This window comes from Cibotium barometz, chromosome 59, assembly GCF_041138505.1.
Source record: "Cibotium barometz isolate CiBa-2024 chromosome 59, ASM4113850v1, whole genome shotgun sequence".
Classification (NCBI taxonomy): domain Eukaryota; kingdom Viridiplantae; phylum Streptophyta; class Polypodiopsida; order Cyatheales; family Cibotiaceae; genus Cibotium; species Cibotium barometz.
The window spans coordinates 762501-780196 of NC_141104.1; positions in this window are offsets into that span (position 1 = coordinate 762501).

Genomic DNA, 17696 nt, shown 5'->3' on the forward strand with positions numbered 1-17696 from the left:
GGCAATGGCAATGGCACCTCTTTTTTTTTTTGCATTGACCATGAGATTATGATATTATAACCACTTGCAAATGATTCTTGCATGACAACACCATAATATTGCAAATGATTAGTAGGAACTCCTTCCAAGTGTACTATTTTAGGAAGACTATGTTAGCGTGCACTTATGTGAATTAGCACATAGTACATGAGTTGTTGGGACCCCTTCATAATGCTCTCACTCCTGTACAGGCTTTCACGATGTAAGCAGGGTTGGGAAAAAACAATTAGGGAAAAGGAACTAAATCCTCTTCAAGACTAAATGGGAAGGAAATTAAGAGGGCATTTTCTATATGTATAAACTTAAAATGTAGCTAAAATTTGTTCTATATATATAAACTTAAAATGTAACTAAAATTTGTAAAATTTGAAGAGAAGGATTTTCCTCAAGTTGGACAACTTATAGGCTAACGCGAACCCATCTTTTCCCAAACCTTGGACGTAAGTGATGGCCATAATGTTTGGATAGAGGCCCATTGCATGTGTTGAAGAAACATCACTTTGATTATTTCAGAGTTAGAAGTGAACATTCTCCACCTTGGACGTAAGTGATGGCCATAATGTTTGGATAGAGGCCCATTGCATGTGTTGAAGAAACGTCACTTTGATTATTTTAGAGTTAGAAGTGAACATTCTCCACTTTTATTCTCCGTACATGGTCACTCAAGCATATCCAAGCACCTCTAAAATGTGAAATGCAGCTGGCATGTATATACCACATGGGTGAACATTCTCCACTTTTATTCTAGTACATGGAAATGCAGTTGGACATGTATGTACCACATGAATTTTGCTCTTCATCTTTGGGATTGAGATGAGGGATGTAGAAAAATGGCAATCGCCATGTTTGTAGAAAAATCACAATCATGTATATACCACATGAATTTTGCTCTTCATCTTTGCGATTGAGATGAGGGATGTAGAAAAATGACAATTGCCATGTTTGTAGAAAAATCGCAATCATATATATACCACATGAATTTTTCTCTTCATCTTTGCGATTGAGATGAGGGATGTAGAAAAATAGCAATCACCATGTTTGTAGAAAAATCGCAATCATGTATATACCACATGAATTTTGCTCTTCATCTTTGCGATTGAGATGAGGGATGTAGAAAAATGGCAATCACCATGTTTGTAGAAAAATCGCAATCATGTATATACCACATGAACATTCTTTGCAACTTATGAACATCACAAGTGTACCTTCATTCTTTGCAACTTATGAACATATATACCACATGAATTTTGCTCTTCATCTTTGCGATTGAGATGAGGGATGTAGAAAAATGGCAATCGCCACAAACATGAACATTCTTTGTAACTTATGAAGAACATTCTTTGCAACATGTTCATAAGTGTACCTTCATTCTTTGCAACATGTTCATCATAAGTGTTACCTTCTGCAAAAGCACATTCAATGGCTAGTTTCTCACTATGTGCACATAGCTCATCTTCCACCATCCATAATGTTTATCAATCTCTTTCAATTTTTCGTTGATAACCCTAGCTCTTAAGATGTCCCTAATTTACCAAATCAAATGAGTAATCATTTCTACTTGCATCTATCCACAACAATATGTTGGTATTTTTCCAAGCACCTCTTTTCCTCAACACTTTAACTTTGTTTGCTTCTTCCTGCATGCTAGTAGTTGCATATACATATCTCATGAAGACATGCATTGCAAAAAACATCTCATACATCTATATATATCTTATGCATGCCAACAATTGCATGTACATATCTCATTGAAACATGTGAATATTAAAGGTGATGTGCTATTGGGGAGAGGTGCTTTCCTTGTAATATATATCTAAAGCAGCTTAGAGCATCATCATCAAGCCTGGCCTCCTTGGCATATCCACTAATTTGCATAGTGCATTCCAAGTTACAACATTCTAAGCTATAAGCTTGTCAAATACTTGTTGTGCTTTTCAAGCACTCAGGGAGGGAAAATCAGCCCATTGGCCTCTGCACAGAACCAACCACCCAAAACCTCTCAAAATGGGTCAAACTCACGGCACCACCTAGATTGTGCGGTTAGTATCCAATTGCATACATGTTGAATAGATTGTGCGGTTAGTATCCAATTGCATACTCGAGGAATCATGGGAAACTACAAAAAGAGACGGGTAGCGTAGTCATCAAACCTACGCATTGTGGCTCATGTTGAGGAGAATGCTTTAGTGATGAGAAGGGGCACTGGTAGGGGTCGTGGTGGTTAGTATGTTAGGAGAGAGCCTAGGAAGTTTAATTGCTTTCTCTACGACAAAGAAGGCCACTTTGTTGTCGGTTGTCCTGAGAGGCCACCTAGGGAACCATTTGCATGACTAATCAAGCTGTGCAAGAAGTAATGACTCGCACGTAGAGGAAGGCTCAAGAAGAGAAAGCAAAGGTAAGTGAAGAGGAACTACATAGAACTAGTCTCGAACCAGCGTAAGGGATACTGGCAAAGGAAAGACATTGGCAAGAAGAGACTAGAAAGTCCTGTGGTGCCAGTAAAGAAGCTAACTGGTGTCAAAAAAGTTCTCTGGTGCTAGTGAAGAAGCTTACTGGTGTCAAAATCAACAATATCGGTGAGAGAGCAGTGAAGACAATGAGTGGAGAGAACAAAAGATGTTCACAGCTAGTATTACAAAGAAGTTGGACAAATTTGAGCCAGACAGACGGTAGTACTCATAGGTGAAAGATAAAGGAAAAATTCTAGTAATTGGACAGCTGAAATCAGAGAAAGAGGCAAGAAGCTAGTGAAAAGGCAAAAAGAGCTTGAAGAAGAAAAGGCAGACCAAGGAAGGGTACATCAATTATCAAAAGCACCAATGGAGCCAGTGGAGTTGCGCGTGGAGATTATGGCAACAATATTAGTACCATCAGCTGCTACCATAGAAGTAGTATCAAAATCAAAGGCACCAGTAGAAGCCAAAAAGGAAAGAATCAAGAAAAGAACACCTACTTATATGCCAAGGTGCATAAAGTACAAACAAGATGTTGATGACAATGAAGAGAAGAAAGACATGGTTGAAACTAGAGGGAGTTCTAATATTAGCTTAACCTTGCCATCATCACACCCTGTTTGACCCAAAATTGGCATTTATGGGGGTTTAAGGAGATTCGATAATAACGACACTTTTCAAAGACTCTGCATAGGCATGTTAAATGGTCAACCCATGTTGAGTGCACACATAGGTCATCAAGGAAAACTTCTAGGAATTTTCGCAAGAAGGCGTGGTTCATGAGCCTTTAAAAAGTGGCGGGGGCATTTGTTAAACCAAATGGCATTCGTTTAAAGGCGAAGACTCCATACTCAGTGGTGAAGGTATCTTTTGGTTGGTCTTCTTCTGCGATGGAAATTTGATAATATAGCCCGAATATCCATCCAAGAAACTATAGGCTTTCTTACTGGCCACTCTCTAAAACACGTTCGCTAAAGGGGAGAGGATAGTGGTCTGGGCAAGTGGCAACATTTACCTTCTTAAGATCAATGCAGACACTGAGCTTATCATTCCTCTTGGGCACCACTACGATGGGTGAGACCCAAGTTGGATGCTCAATTTCATAAATGAAACCGCACTCGATGAGCTTGTTGATCTTTTCTTGGACTTCTGTCGCATACTTAGGGTTCATGGTGTATGGCCTCTGATAGACGGGTTTTGCATCTTAGTATGCTCGCAGACCTCAGGGGGAACTCTGACCATGTCCGTGTAGGACCATGCAATAAAATTGGGAAACTCGTGAAGCAGGAGTCGCAATTGTTGATCTTCCTGAGGAGTCAGATCCGTGGCGATGAAAATAGGCTTGGGATCCTCTCTGTCCATGGATAAGTCGTGTTGTCTTACTTCAGCTGGGCCATCGTAACCGGCGTTGTCTCCTTCAGCTGGCCTTCTTTGAGCTTTATCAAACACGATGTGCCTATCCCTGATAGTAAAAGCTTTAAACCTATCAGGTGCAGGATGTAAATCTTGGGCTGCCTCCTTATGTTTTTGTTTTTCGATGTCTTTTTTGGCTTGTCGCTCAGCTTGAGCAGCCTCGTAGCTTTTCCTTCTACGTGCGGACTTGCGGGATCTAGCCTCCTTCTACACCATGACCTTTGTTAGTGCAATATGGGGAGGTTTGTCATACATTATCTATTGTAGTTGTGGACCTCGAATCGTCGGTCATTTTGCCATGCGCATCGAAGGATCTACATACTGTGGCCATTGGGCTGTTGTTTTGCATTTACTGATCTTTTGAAGGCATTGAACCTTGTGTCTTTTATTGTTGCGCCATGCTCTAATCGATTGTCTACTCTTGGCTCTTGTACTAGACTCACCCTCAGAGCTAAGGTGGCTAGTACTTGAAGTTGAGTCGGAATCATTGACTTCTTCATGATGCATTGTCGATAAGGTGTTCAAAGGAACAATTTTTGGAAGTGGGCATCTATCCACAATCACATGTGATTCCCCGTTTTCCCCACACATCTAAGGTGACTAGTAATTGATTCCAGTCATCATCAAATGGTAATCTGTAATCGGGAGTGTAATCCTTGTGTGTAGGGTCAGTCTCTTTTTTGCAGGTCCAACAATAATTTAGAGAGGTTGTAGAGTCAAAATCAGAAAACACTGTGATATCGAATTTCTCTTGAAAGAAGTCGTGTTTCATTGGGTGCGCTTTCCTTGATTCCAAGTCTACTCACACGCTCTCATTGTTTAGGCTTGATTGTGAGACCAATCATGGATCATTTGATATTCCCTCATGAATGATCGCCATAGAATCGTCTCGTAGATCTTGGTTTGTCGTGAAAGTCAATTACAGCAAACGTGTGGTACACATAATGGTCGAGGACTTTGATTTTGAAGTTCCTGAGTAACCCTAGAGCTTTGATTAAGCTTCCATTTGCTAGCTTAACTGTGAGGTCAGCTACTTTCATGGATGGGCGACCCATTCTTTCCCAGCATCGTTTTGTGACAATGCTCATGCCAGCACCACCATCAAGCACTGCTAGGATGCTATTGCCTTTGCAGACAATGGGAAGCATGGCATTAGAATCATCACCTTCGAATTTAAGTTGACATGAAGTCAGAACAAGGACTTGGAGTCAGGAACTATTACAGTAGGTTCCTTAGGTAGATTCTCATGGGGTGATTCTTGGAAAGACTCTTGTTGTGGAGGTCGGTCTCGACGGGATCTTCTTGAAGGCTCTCAAGATTGATGGCTAATTCATTGTCCAACTGATGTACATTCCAACCATTTTGAGCTGCGAATGCACAAATGCTACGAATGGTAGTCATACGACAAGTGGGAGCAAAGTTCTCATCAAAATCGATGCCCTTTTCTTGAGCATAACCCTTTGCAACAAGTCTAGCCTTATAGCGATCAACACTGCCATCTAGCTTTCGTTTCAACTTAAAAACCCACTTACATCCAATGACCTTTTTACCAATAGGCAAATCACACAAAGACCATGTACCATTCTTCATTATAGCATCATATTCACTTTGCATTGCAGCCAACCAATTTTCTAATTTTTGTGCCTCATCAAATGAAAGAGGTTCTTCCTCTTCACACATACTAGACACAGCCAAAGCATAACAATCTGATGCATAAGAGGCATGCTGAAAACCTGAACGAGTATGACTAGTCATAGGTGCATCAATTTTACTATCACGCACCAGCCATTTAGGCATACCTCTAGCATGCTCATTTTTAGCCCTATCCTCATGAATTACATCCTGTAAATCTGCATCAGAAATAGGTTAATCTATGATGTCATTTGAAATCTGCATAGGCTGAATATTTGCCTCATTAGGACTTACATTTGAATTCCCACTTGTAAAGAGAGGCAACAACGTATCAAATACATCCCGTGAGCTCACATCTGTCTCTTTGGTACATGATAACAAAGGTTGCATAGCATCTTCCACAAAAACAACATCTCGACTAATCAAGATACGCTTTGACTATGCGGATGATACAATCTGTAATCCTTGCTCTCAGTACTTTAACCAACAAAAATGCATTTGACAGCCTTATCATCCAATTTTCTACGTTGTTGCACTAAAGCATAGGCCAAGCAACCAAAGACACGCAAGTGACCAATAGAAGGCTTCCTGCCATGCCAAGCTTTGTATGGAGTAATAGACTGCAAGGCCTTAGTAGGACACCTGTTGAGTACATATGCAGCACACATGACAGCCTCAAGCCAAAACGCATGTGGCAAAGCTTGGCTCTTGACCATATCAAACTCTTTAGACATGTACTCTCCCCCTCGATCAGAACGGAGGGTGTCCACAGTACAATTGGATACATTTTCAACCATAAGCAAAAATTGTTTGAAGCACAAAAACACTTTGAACTTTGCTTCAGTGGATATACCCATGCATGCCTTGAGTAATCATCAATGAAAGTCACGAAGTACAAGTGTTTACCAACTGACGGAGTTTGCATAGGCCCACATACATCACTATGTACAAGCTGCAATTTGCGAGTGGCCCGCACAGAACCATCCTTTGGAAACGCAGAACGCTGCATTTTGCCCAAAATACAGCCTTCACAAACATGTTTCAATGGTGCCTCAAGAGGGGGCAATGAAGCAACCATATCAAATTTCTGCAACGTAGCAAACTAGCAAAGTTCAAATGACCAAAACAGGCATGCCATAGTTTTGCATCTGAAACTGCCTTTTTATCAGAAACTGCATTTGCTGAATCTTCCACACACTTGTCATAAGAATTGAGCCTACACAGCCCACGAAACAAGGTGCCAGATACTATAATCGTATCACCAGAAGTCAAATCATGAACAATATATCTGTCATCCACAAATTTGACTACAAGTCCAAGTCTAGCAAGCGCAGAGACAGACAATAGATTCTTCTTTATCCCTGGCACATACAAAGCATCTGAAAGTGTGAAAGTGCTGCCATTTACAGCAGTAAGCATAATTTTACCAATGCCCTTCACTGGGTAAGAAGCATTATTGGCACATGTGACAGTATTCCCATTAGGGACAACCTCAAGACAAGTGAACATATCATGATGCGAGGTAATGTGCTTTGTAACACCACTGTCAAAATACCATACATCAGAGTCAACAAAAACTGCCAAACATGCATCATGTACAGATGGGTCATACTGACAATACACGCTAAACGCCCATTTTGTATCTTGCACAACATTTGCAGAATCTGCATTTGTAGAAGCATCCGCTATTGTGGCTGCATTTGACTCTTTTTTCTTTGCCTCTTTAGCCTTTAGCTTAGGGCAATTCTTAATGACATGATCAGTTGCCTTATAATAGTTGCACCTGATCTTTTTCTTGCCTTTATCAAGAGCCTTCTCAGACTTATTGTTGCTACTTGTGGAAGGAGAAGAAGTTGCAGACCTACTAATAGGAGAAGAAATAGTGGAAGGGGCTGCCTTACCACTTCTTCTCTCTGGGCAGCGATAAATGCCTGATCAACTACACGACGCTACCTAGTCCTGTTTTGCCTGGACTGTGCTTCTTGCAAGAGCTTGTTGATTAAAGTATCATACTTGACAACATCAGGTCTGTCCTCAGTGTGATAAGTCTCCACGTGGAAGCAAAAGTCTGAAATGACTCAAGTAAAGCATCAAGAACAGTCTACACAAGAGAATGATTAGGAATAATCTCACCTGCAGAAATCAACTGTTCCTTGAGATCTTTAATCTCAGCAAGAAAAACATTCATGTCATCATCTTCCTGCATAATCTTCAATTCTAGCTCTTTATGCAAGTAAGAGATTTTTGCCTCGTTTACGACCTGCATACAAACTAGCTAGAATATCCAAGTCTGTTTTGCTGTTTTAGCTGAACGAATATGTGGGGTGATGTTACATTTGACAGAAAGTGTAGTCAAGGCATGAGCTTGCGCATTTTTACCATCCCAATGAGCTTGTTCAGCAGTGGGTAAAACAGCAGCAACAATAGAACTACTAGAACCTATAACATCCTCAACAAATCCTACATCCACAAAACCTAGACGTACATCCGCACCCTGCACAATGTTCCACACTCCTTTTGTAATCAAAACATGCTACATCATGTATGCCCAAAGTGGGTAGTTGCTGTCTCCATCCGGTTTATCATCAGGCATACAACATGCGAAATACATCATTGCTATTATCAAACATGGCCACTGACTGAAACTGATGCAAAAGCTACTTGTAATGAAGCAAAGACTGAAGAGAAAACAACTCGTGCTATGTAGCAGGGTCCACAATAGAATACGTATGCCTATTTTGCAGAAAATTGCACTGTCGAAATTTTTGCACAAAATGACGAAAATACCTGTGCAAAACTTGAAATGCAAAAACGGAGTCCGGAACGACCTCAAATGTAATTTCTGAGAACGCGTAGCCCTACGAGCTTATTTTGCAGAGTATAGGGACCTGCAAACGTTGGTGAAAGCTCACCTCAATCGGAGAATGTGGGTCGGAGGGTGCTAGGGTGTAGCCCTGGGAGCCGATGCCTGCTCTGATACCAATTGTTGGAATTAGGGTTGCAAGAAAGCACACAAAGCTTGGAGAATAAGAAGCAAGAATGCACACAACACACAGTGTATTAGATTGTGTCAATGTACAAAAGATAAGTTAGCCCTAGAATGATGGGCGTATATACAAGCCGGGGGAAAAAACCTCCTAAAGAGGAAAAAAGTGCCCCGACGGTCCTAAGTGTGTTCACACACATCACTGCCTATATATATGGCAACAGCAACAGTGGAAAACTAGAGAGATAAAGAGTGTGCGAGGGCGGGACGGAGAAGGGAAAGAGAGAGAAAGAACGGGGGAAGTAGAGAGAGAGTGAGAGGTGTGGGTGTGCGAGAACGGGTGGGTGAGGAGGATAGGGTGGGTTCATGTGTGTGGGTGTGGACGTGTGGAACGGAGAGTACGATGCAGGTCCAAGAGTGCATGGCGCATGTCAGCATAGTCAGAGGTTTGGGTTCGACTCCTAGCAGGGCCAAAAATTGGCAGATTAACGGCAATGATGCTTTTAAAAAAATAAAATAAAATATTAAAAAAATTTAGCCTAAAATTTAATAAAAACTAGAATACTACGTACAAAAATTAGGAAAAATAACACGCGCATTCCCACATGAGGATAGGGCACGGGGCAGGCACCGAGGTGTGGAAAATCACTGTGGGCGGGCAACGTAGCATCCAAGAAACTTTCCTAAAGCTATGGGTGAGCGCTCGGTCGAGTGAGTTTTTCATCCTTCCGGGTGGGCCAAAAATTAAAATATTCACCAATGAGATGAGAAAACACTCTCGATAAAAAATAAAATTTATTTGGTTTTTGGGGCCGCAGACGGCGGGCGGACACCCAAATGGACGGTCGGACACATGCGGGCAGCCACGAGCGTGAAACGGGCAAGTTGGGTATTGACTCCTCCGCCTCGATGAGAGGATTCTCAATATGCCACTGAAATTCAAAATTGAAATACTATGCGCACACAAAACACGATTTTCAGCCGGTTCACATATAGATGCAAAGCAACGACGACCTAGTTTTGGGCGCGCGTAACTCGGCAGCCACATGGTGTCAAATGGTGGAGCTGATTCATAGGCATGTTCACCCCATAACATAATTCACTCCCACCAATCCTCACCTACATTGGAGCACCGAATCACTCGTTCCTGTGTGCGGTCTACTCGAGCATAGACAAAGGCATCCCAGGAGCTAAAAATGGCCGTCTCGAACTCCGATTGGGCCCAAATCGCACTGGAATTGGATGATATGGTGTAGCCTAGTTCTCACTACTTTCTTGTATGTGCCTATCAAGTTTCACCTCCATCGAAATCGATTTGAGCTCGTACTTGTGAATTTTGACTTGCTTTTTTTGAAAAAGCATCAAATTCAACCGCCTACGAGCATAGGCGGGTTGCTACCGCATGCTTCGGGTGTCAAATTGAGCCCCAATTATTGTCAAGCGTAGCTTAGGACTAGGGATATGCACCCCAATCATTGCTACCTCAACGGCGATCCCGGTTGACAAAAAAATACGACTTTATGCTCTCTTTTTCCTTAAAAATAGTCCCTACCATATACATAGGAAGTTTTTGACATTTTCCCATGTGGGAAAAGGGGTTCTTTCCCATTACTTTTTCCTATAGTATTCAACATCATGAGCTTATGTTTGGGGTGCACCGCATGCCGAGCTAGGTGAGGTTAGGGGCAAGGGGCTGTGGGCCCCCACCTTGGGCTGGTAGCCCTCTGCCCCAACCGCACCTAGCTAGGCATGCGATGCCTCCCTCGTGAAAGCTCATGATGTTGTTGTGATTCGCAATGTGGGAATTATAGTGGGAATTTGTCTAAAAATTCTTGTGATACCTACGAGCGGAACGGATGGTAAGATGCTCAAATGGCGACGTATCGAACAATATGAATGGTCTAAGATGATCTACACAAAGCCCCCGAGCTGTACCAACAATCGAACGAGCGTTTGGACTCTCCGATTGTAAACTATAGCTCGTTCTGTGGTCGTAGGATCCAATTTCTCAAGAAAATTCACACTTGAGCATCATCATTAGACCATTCATAAAATCGCATCCGTGCATCCAATTCATGCAAGCGGATACTCACATTCATCTACAAACACCACTCTACACCCCTATCTAATCACCCCTACCGATCTCTCTACTGATTGGGTGATACAAGCCGCCGAAAGTAAGGTCATGAAGAGGAAAAAATTAGCGTTTTTGCCCTAAATCAAGCATAACGATGTTATGCACACCCCATGATCGTAACTATCAATGCTTAAACACTTCAAATACATACACATAACATCAAAGATGACTCCATACATGCTTCTCCATCATATACACATACATACACTCCGTATATGCATATGCATGCCCATCAGTGATAGGATCGCATGTTCGTGGATGGGCATGCACATACATAGCAAGAAGGTATGGCCGCTTGTGACAGGTGATACCTTCCTTTCGTTGCTAGTGCACCGTTCCCCAGCAACGGCGCCAAACGTTAATCGCTCTCCCCTTATGCAGGCGGAGCGGATTCAGGAGATAAGCTAATCTCCTCTCCGCCTCACCTTCACCTCCTTATGCTGGAAGCTATGGCGAGGTTGAGAGTGTGTCGTAGGGAACTTGTGCACTAGCTGTGCTCGTGTATGCACTCCACACACACACACACACACACACACACACACACACACACACATGCAACTAAAGGATCGCTCTGGAATGAAAAGAAAGAGATGGGGCGTATCACTCACCCCGTAGCCTGATAGATTGAAATCACCACACGTGTAGACAAGACTCCCCGCGAACAAAGAGACTTGCTCACACTCCTCTGCCAACAAGCGTAGGCACTCCCCTCTTCCTCTCACACACACACACAGGAACCTAGGAGCTTACACACAAAGAACGGAGAGCTGAGAGATCTCGTTTTTTGCTGATTATCTCAAAATACCACGTTTAATTTTACAACTTTGGCTTTTACAACTCTCAAGATCTCCCTCCCTCTTCCAGCTCTCCATGGTTGTAGAAACTTACCATAGCTCTCTCTCCCTCCTCCAAGCTTTGTATTGCTGCAGAACCACCATCATAAGCTCTCAAGCTCTCCCTCCTTCCTCCAAGATCTCCATGTTTATAAAAATTTACCGCAACTCTCCTTGGCTCTTTTCAGCTCTCCATGGCTGCAAAACTTACCATAGCTCTCCCTTTAATCTCTTTATTGCTGCTACTGCAGAACCATCATCACCAGCTCTCAAGATCTTCCTCCCTCTTCCAAGCTCTCCATGGTTGCAGAACCACCATCACCATCTCTCAAGATCTCCCTCCCTCTTCCAAGTTCTTCATGGTTGAAGAAACTTACCATAGCTCTCTCTCCCTCCTCCAAGCTCTCTCTCAATCTCTCCATGACTATAGAAACTTAAGCTTTATATAGCTGCGCAAACCCAAACTTGCTTCCTTGTCCACTACTCTAGAGTTGAAACAAGCTGTTCTTCTCCCTTCTTTTCTTACCACTCTGGAGATCTTGAGCTGCATAAATAAAGAGATGAGCATGGATTTTGAGCTCCAAGAAGATTTAGGGTTGAGGTTGGGTTTACATGTAGGTAAACTATAAGGGACCACATCATGTGTGTCAATCAAGAAATTTGCTACACCATTCAAAGGGGCAGTTACTAGGCTTCAAGCATAGCAAAAGAAGGAAGGAGTGGTTGTCATAGTGCAACATGTGTACAACTAGGGATACCTTCACATTCCAGGCCAAGGTTTTCTTCAAACTATAAGAGCAATCCAATCAAAAGTTTTAAAACTAGGCTAAGATTCTATTAAGTTTATATTTTTTCTTATGATTCTCTGTTTTCTTGTGTTTCTTGATGGGGAGAGAGTAGCAACAAGCAAACAAGCAAGTTGCATCAATAATGGGCTTCAACAATGTCAAAGATCCCAGTTTTAACTTGATGTAAAGAAAGGTATGCAGCTTTTTTACATGACTTGTAATAACGCTTATGATTTTTAGTCATTACGCCAATTTCTATATTTTGTAGATTGAGAAGCTTGGAGATCTTGAATTCTCTGCAAGGTGCATAGCCATACCATAGCCATACCAATGTGTGACAGGAATGTAGAAGATCTTGAAGATGAACAAGATTTGTGGGAGGATAATCTGGATGTAGTTGCACTTGAGGTGTATGAGGAAATTGGGGATGAGGTGAAGAAGGCAAGGGCGGGTTGTTGAGTGATGTAAATTTGTAAGGAGATCAAGGTCAACATGAAGCAAATCGAGCTCAACTTCAGAAAATTAAGGAGATCAAGGTAAACATGAGAAAATCGAGGATGAGGTGAAGAAGGCAAGGACAAGCTATTGAGCGATGCAAATTCGTAAGACCATCGCCCTCATGTCTGAGCATTCTGTGATGCAACTCACATAAATGAAGGAGCACTTGGCACCCACTCCATAGCCTTCCCTCATTACCCCAACTCTAGAAGGGTACTTGTATAGCTTTTGAAGTTCATCCACCACCATGATCGCCCCTACAACCTTGCAGCCGCTTCTTGTACCTACACCAAATAGGAGGTGAAGAGATTGGGGAAATGGTTTCCTCTATTGCATAGAGCACTATATGTATTTTCCTAGTTAGGAAAATCCTAGATCTAGGGGTAAGGTTCTTGCCGCCTAGCTATTCAAGAAAGTCTAGGCAAGGAGGACCCTCAAGATATAGCTGCCTCTCTCGTAGAATATATTGTATCCAATAACAAAAAGAGACACCTCGATCTTGTAAGAAAGATTATGTAATGTATCTCTTCTATGCTATGAATGGAAAACATAAATTTTCTCCAATTTTATTATTTTTAACTTGTTATTTAATTACTTTTCAAAGTAACTTCAATTTCAAATGCACTAGAAATGACGATGTGGGCAGTGTAAAAGGTTTGTCCCTCCCCTCAAAAGGTGACTTGTAACAAAAGAGAGACGAGAGAGAGTGGTATAAGGAAAAGGGTTGCCCCTCCCCTCAAAAGGTGACTTGTATAAAAGGCCAAATGGTTGGCTTTGGTCTTCATTGTTGTATGCACAAGTTTGGAATACAAGCTCCCTCTTCTCTTCAAGAGTGTCTTTGGGTGTTCTCTTGTTTCCATTGCAGTTCCTTTGTGTTTGCCACTCCCTCTCGTTCATTCTTTCCTTCCCCTCACCTCGTCTCTGTATTCTCCAATCTCCGCTTCCCCTCTTCTCCCATCTCCCCTTTCCCTCTTTCTCTCATGGAAACACATTACAACAATCCGAGAGGACAGTTGCGGATGGCTTGTGCTTTGCATTTCTCTCACAACAAGGAGTAGCTTGGAGTGGTGGCTCCATCGGCATTCCTTCAAGGTCCCCATGACACGTGAGTGACCGTTGAGACTACACATCTTTGGTGCCACTGCCGAGGAGTTCAAGGTATGCTTTTGCATTGCACTTGATTTCTCTCATAATTTACCCATTGCTCATTGCTTCAAGATTAACTAGGAGCATTAATAGTGGAGTGGTAGGAGAGGAATGAGTGAAGAAGTGTGAGTTTTGGACGAAAAAAGATGAAGCTATCTTTTTCTTGTTGGAAAGGATTTTGGATCAGGTGAAGCTTGTTTGGAAGGAGAAACTATCACATTCTGTAAAACATCTCATTTGTAATTCAAATGTTGTTGTATTTTGTTGTTTTTTGTATTGAGTAGGTAAAATAGATAGTTTGGCATCCCCCTATCACAAAAAAATTGATCAAAAACTTTAAAATCATCAAGAATCATAAAAAACCAATTGGCGACACTGTGAGTTTCTATCCCCATGACTAGTCACTTTAGCTTCCTATCCCCACGACCTGTCGCCTTAGCCCTATCCCCACGACTTCACACCTATCAGACACCTAATTTGCCACCTTATTTATGACATGTGAGGGACTGCTATCCTGCCAATCTGACAAGCGTTGATCCTTGGCCTTGAGCCTATGCCCACGATCTGTCGCCATCCTGTTAACCCTACGACCATTGCCTTCTAGCATCCCTCCGAGGCAGCTAACCCACCAATAGCCATCGCCTTAAGTCTATCCCCACGCCCCATCGAGTTATAGCTAATCCTCTAACCGTCGCCATACTCACATCCCATTGACTTGATGATCCCTCTGCCTGTTGCTTTAACGCTAACTCGATGACCGTTGGCATACCAAGAGCATACCAATCTCACCCTAAACCACCGACACATGTCAACTGCTATCCCTATGCCCATGGCCTTGAGCCTATTCCTACACCCCATCACCATAAGTCTAACCCATTGACTGTCACCTTAAGTCTATCCCTACACCCTGTTGACTTAGCTCTGGGAGCAGATTCTCTATTACAAATATAAAATTGAATTTGAGGTAGGGTGTACCTCCGTAGAGACCTCATACATGCACTTGAGGTTGGGAAGAATTTTTTCCAAGGAGCCCGAACCCGAAGACAATATTTCAAACTATGCCATTAGGAAAAAAGGGAGGTCATTTCGGGGCCTTTTAGCCTAGAAGGAAAATAGCCCTCCATCAATCAAAGGAGTGCCAACGTAACGTTGAAAAAATTAAAAAAAGAAAAGGAAAAGAAGTACCATTGAGTTTGCATTCAATGAGGGTACTTGAGCTCCTTTATTATATCTGACATAAGATGTAGAATTTGGTATTTTTGACATCATCGATGCATTTGGAGCGGGCCAAAACCCTCATAAGACTTTTGAAACACCAAAAATGGGCCCCTGGAAAAGGCCAAAAAGGCCCAGAAAGCCACTTGTACAAATGAAAGCGATTTAACAGGTTGGACCTCCAAGGGCCCATTTTTGGCATTTTAAAAGTCTTTCTGAGGATTTTGGCCCTCTTCGGGCACGTCGATGATATAAAAAATACCAAGTTTTGCACTGTATATTAGTGGGGCTATGTCATATTTTATTGTTTTAGAGGAAAGAAAAATGAAGAAATCATGAATTTCTCTAAGGGAGCTCCCTTTTTTCCTAATGGCAGCTCACCTTTCGCCCAAGTTTGGGGTCATCTCCGCCATTAAATTTCTAGCTCTCACTCCGTGTTAGGGCCTCGATGCGGGGACCCCTCTAGCTTCAATGAGACGGAGAGCTTGAATGAGGAGATGTAGGATCCCGTTGGCCCGAGGGTTTCTGAATCCCCCTACACCAACCTAGCTCCACCTCATTCTCCTGCTCTTTCGATAATCTCCAGGATTAGAGGAATGATATCCAACGTGTTTGGACGGTTGGGCTGAACGGATTTAGCAAAAATGGAGAACCCCTTTGCCAATATGTCCACGAAAAGGGGAGGCCAGCGAGTGACAACCAGTTCCTGAGCCATAGGTAGGGATTGAGGCTGCCTTTGTGGACCTAGGACCCACAGTCTTCACAGGGCACCCTGACTCTAAGGACATGGAGGACGAAGACCCATGGATGAGGGACTTTGTAGGGCAAAAACTTGGCCGAGGAAATGCACAAGACTTTCAAGGGGGAAACTCTTATGAACTTTCGACCTTCCAAGTGCCCCCATCCCGCTATGTGGTCCCGCAAGCTCCACCTTACCAACCAATGCAAGGAACATCCATGCAGATAACTGGTAGCCTTCTTTCTCCTGGAGGTCAACAATTTACTCCTGTAGCTGTGCTGCAGCTCCGATGTACAGGGGAATGACCTCTTGGTTGGTGGGAAGGAGGGACACTTTTGGCTAGAGTTGTATGTATGTATATGTATGGGCCTGTCTATAATTGAGAGGATGATGCCTGCCTTGAAGGCGTGAGAGAGCAGACTCAAATTGCACCCAACTACGATCTCAAATTATTTGTCAAAGAACAACTACTCCGGATGTGAGGGGTGTGGCTGATGACTTCTCCCTCAACGTTTGCGAAACTATAGCAATATGGGTGGGGAGTAGCACAAATGTAAATACCATTTTAGCACCCAAAGATACTCCAATTTACAGTTGTATCACAGTCATTGCTTGCAACTCAGTTTAGGTTCTCTGCCAAGGTCTCGTTTTACGAAATGACAAGAGCAGTGCTCTTTAAGCTTTTTCACAAACGGTGAAAGCTTAAGATATTAAAGAATTACAGTGCGGGGATCAGATGGGCTTATCAGCGCCAGTGTGGTTCAGTTAGCTGGTCAAGCCACTTTATGTGATCCTTCAAGAGCTCGCAAGCCTTTTGACAAGTATTACTTAGTCAAGAAACTTTCCAACATAAGGAAGGATTTTTGGATGGAGGGATTACAAGGAGGGTAAGGATAAAAGAGAGCATGAGATAACATTGCGTTTCTAGTCCAATCGACTAATTGGGAAAATCTATAAGCTCAGACATATAAATTTAAGGAGATTTTTATTGAGATGTAGAATGTAGCAAAATGTACGTATAGAAACAGCCTCCCAATTATTTCTTCTTGGGCTTCTTTAAGACCTATTGCCCTCGAAGAACTAAAGATAAATGCAGCATGCAAAGTGACACTGAATGCATGATAGAAAAAGTTTCAGGATTGTTGATGACCTGCCAATTTAAAGAAGATGCATGAGAAATTCCCCTACACAAAAGCGACCAACAAAGACCAATCGGTGGAGGAGAAGGCCAATGTCTTGTGAAGCAAACCTACACTGCAAAGAAACCACAAGCTTGTAGGGCCCAAGAATTGAGCAAAGGTCCATGTGGTTTATGGTGAGGTGAATCTGCACTCTGGTGTCAATCGCTTCTTTGTTTCTTACAAAGCTTATATCAGCGCAAAGCCCATTTCAGACGCATCTTTATATGTAATTGAATCTTCAATATCATGTATCTATTAGACGTTATAGGTCTATGTGTCTGATGATAGTTTGCGAATTGTTTTGAGCTACTTGTAAATGTATATATGAAGAAGATGCAATGTTTCCCCAGAACCTACCCATCCAACCCAATCACCCCTTCAAAATACTCAATATATATCAATTCATGTCATATTGAGCCCCACAAGTTCTTCTTTCAATAATGTATCACTCTGCTCTTTAGTGCAGACCGGCTTGGTGAGATTATGGCCTCCGTTGATCCTTTCCTTCTCCCTATGTGAGAGTACAACATCACTTGGCATGTTACCATCTTTATTCTCATTTAAGGAAAGAAAGGGGAGATTATGTGGTGTGGTCTTTTAGAATGAAAGTAAAATCTTGTGATCACATGTTATATT